General features: G+C 42.9%; 1 pseudogene; it reads left to right on the forward strand.

Moving 5' to 3' along the window:
• Positions 1–488: 488 nt before the first annotated feature.
• LOC133917519 (uncharacterized) lies at positions 489–1,219 on the forward strand (annotated as a pseudogene).
• Positions 1,220–3,367: the final 2,148 nt, after the last annotated feature.

Genomic DNA, 3,367 nt, shown 5'->3' on the forward strand with positions numbered 1-3,367 from the left:
AGTTGGAGTGGGAAGTGTCTTGCGACTTTGAGTAGCCGTTGCTTTTGTAGTATCCGAGGTCTCTGAGTCATGTTTGTATTTCAGTTGCTTCCTTTCTCATTCTTTAGTGGTTGTACAGTGGTTAGATTTGGAGAAGAATATAATACCCGATTGTTAAAAAAAGGGAAGTTAACCGTGTCGGCACGACGGCCAACTCGGCCACTGACTCTGGACCGTCACCACCCTTAAAGGGATAGGCTAGGCCATCTTTCCAGAACCCGCTTGAGTAGCCGCCGCCCGCCACTTCCTCGTCAAGCCCAAAACACGAAACTCCATGTCGCTCATCGCTCCTGCTGCCTGTTTCCAACCGTTCCAGTCGTTGGCCCTCCCCTGCCTTTGTCGCCCCTGTGTCGCCCAGCCACCGGTCGCCGCCCGGCCGTGCACTGCTGCTAGCCGCACCTCGTCGTGTCGCTGCCACCGAGTTAGACAAGGCACATGGAAATTCCATTCGCTATCAGCACGCTGGAACATCAGGGCCCTGCGTTTGTTCTGATCCATGGGTTTGGAAAAATATTCCTGTTCTTGCCATGACAAATAGAGTATATGCAATTGATCTAATTGGTTATGATTATTGTGATAAACCTAATCTACGTGAGATTGGAGAGAACTTTTATACTTTTGAAACATGGAGAGAACAGTTGAATAAGTTTTGTGCTGAAGTGGTAAAGAGTGAAGCTTTCTTCACATGCAATTCAATTGGAGGGCTTGTTGGTCTGCAGGCAGCTGTTATAGAACATCAGAAGTGTAAGGGTATCGTTTTATTGGATATTTCTCTAAGGATGCTTCATATCAAGAAACAACCGTGGTTTGGAAAGCCTTTCATCCAATCATTCGAAAGCCTCCTAAGTGCTACCATGACAAATTTGTGGTGACAGATAAGTTAGTTCAGATTATTCTGGAGCCAGGGCTTGATCCTGTTGCAGTGGATGTATTCCTTGAGTTCATCTGCTACTCGGGAGGACCTCTACCTGAAGAGTTACTTCCATGGATGAAGTGTCCAATTTTGGTAGCCCGGGGGGAGAACGATCCATGGGAACCTGTGAAACTTGGAAGAGCCTATGTATCTTTCGATACAGTTGAAGATTTTGTTGTCTTACCAGATGTTGGACACCGCCCGCAGAATGAAGCACCTGATCTTGTAAATCCACTTGACGAATTATTTGTTAAGTGCCACAGTTAGCACATGGGTGGACCTGCTTTCTGTTTTTACTAAAGCACTTCCCCAATGGAGCCTGGATTCGCTAAAAATGCCAAAGCATGGTTATGTTACTTTGGGATATCAAATGAACACTTACGTTATAGGACATTTATTTGCATCTGAGTGCTGGTGGCTAACATCATTTGACTGATTATCATTCAAGTATAGGAAATCATGATTAAATTTCTCATTATATTATAGCAAAGGAAGAGCTTGTCTCCTCATAGTAGAGAGGTGGTGATATCTCTGATCGTGGTTAGACGAGCTCCCTCCACCGTCATCGGTAAAAGACAAGTAATGTAGGGGTGTGGCTAATGCTATGTTTATATTCATATCTTGCATCTTTTTTGTTTATTTTAAAATGATGTACATGCTATTAAGATGAATGACTTAGTTCACGTTCGTACTCACTTCTGGTACTATTCGGTGGTCGATGTTTTATTCATTAAGATGCACTTATGCTTGTGCTGATTTTAATCAATCCCATTATGGAGATTGACATCATGAGATGAAGTAAGCCGGTTGGCTGTCATTTACAATTTATTTCAGAATATATAGTGCATACGCTTATTGGGTATGGCGTCATATGCATCTATGCATCATGTTGCAATCATACCATCTCATAAGCATTATTCATGCTTTCACATAAACCTGAAATTGGTGATGATTACGACGTTGTGGGAATGGCTTTTAAATTTCGTTGTCGTATGCATACATATGCATATCATATGGAGATAGAGGCCAGACACTGCCATTGTGTCATGACTCGTACCGGTACATGGAGTAGCATGAGAGGTTGGCATTATCTCGCATTAAACTCTCAAATGGAGTTGCATCATGACATTCATACATTCCTATACTGTCTAAAGAATATGAAACCCTGGAGAATTGGTACTATGATATATGGGCATTTTAGGTGTTCATTTGGCAATCGCCATGTCGAAAGGTTGTACACCCTTGTTTGATATGTTTTCTTTACCATTATGAATTGTTTTTGTTTTAAGACATTACGGGAGATTGTATTAGCAAATATTGTACTATGTGGAAGAGTACTTTTTAATTTATCATGGCTTGGCCCATCTTTGAGAGTAAGTTTTTGCTTTCAAGATAGTTTTTTAAAACTATAGGTGAGATATGTATATATTTATAGTCGTTACTTCTTGAGTTTATCTCACCTCGTTAATTTTTTTACAGGTATGCTTAGGTAATTTTAACGAGCATAATGGGCTTGGGGTTAGAAGCTTGCATGACCCACACTGTTTGTAATCCATGTCGCTATGAATTTAGCTAAGAATGCAACGCCTCTGCTTGAGATAAGCTCCTGGTGTAAAGGAGTTTTAATTTCATATGAATTGTAAAGAGTTGTGCGGCTTGGTTGAGTCATAAGGAGCATTCTCACTACTTATTTTATGTTCATGTATTATACTTTTGTCATTGCCTATGTTGTTGAGTCAGTTATACCTCAACATACAGAGGAGGTGCCGCTGAAAATTTGAATTTTCAACTAAATTATGCTTTTGATGAAGAGTAGGGTGTTACAAATGTTGTGCTGGGGGCGTCGAGTTAGGAGGCGGTTTAGCTATGACAGAGCCCTCCTAGTAGCCCTTGTGGAAAAGTGGCAGACTGAGAGGCAGACCTTCCACCTTTTGTGCAGCGAGATGACGCCCAAGCTTGAGGACATCTCCCTCCTACTAGGCCTGCCTTGCGTGGGAAACGTAATTAGCGTGAGGGACATCGGCGTCACATGGCGCAAGGAGTTCATCGGATAGTTTGTAGCCATTATACGGAGGGATGGCTTGGCCCCTTGAGGATGATTCCCAGGTCATAGAGGCATGGCCTGACGAAGGCGTTCCTCATATAGTTTATTGTGTGTTGTTCATTTAATGTTCATTCATGTGGTTCATGACCCTCACCGATCAACTTATTTTTGTTGTTTCGTAATTCACAGGTGGAGAACATCCACCCACTCGCGGCCAACGATGGCATCTCTCAGCATTTGGAGGCGTACTTGGTGTGGTTGTTCGGGTGGACCATGTTCACCAAGACCCAAGGAAACTAGGTGTCACAGAGCATGGTCCCATATGCCAAGGAGATAGCGGACACCGGAGCTAGGGAGGTCCCCCCAGTACA

Source organism: Phragmites australis, chromosome 5 (assembly GCF_958298935.1).
Source record: "Phragmites australis chromosome 5, lpPhrAust1.1, whole genome shotgun sequence".
Classification (NCBI taxonomy): domain Eukaryota; kingdom Viridiplantae; phylum Streptophyta; class Magnoliopsida; order Poales; family Poaceae; genus Phragmites; species Phragmites australis.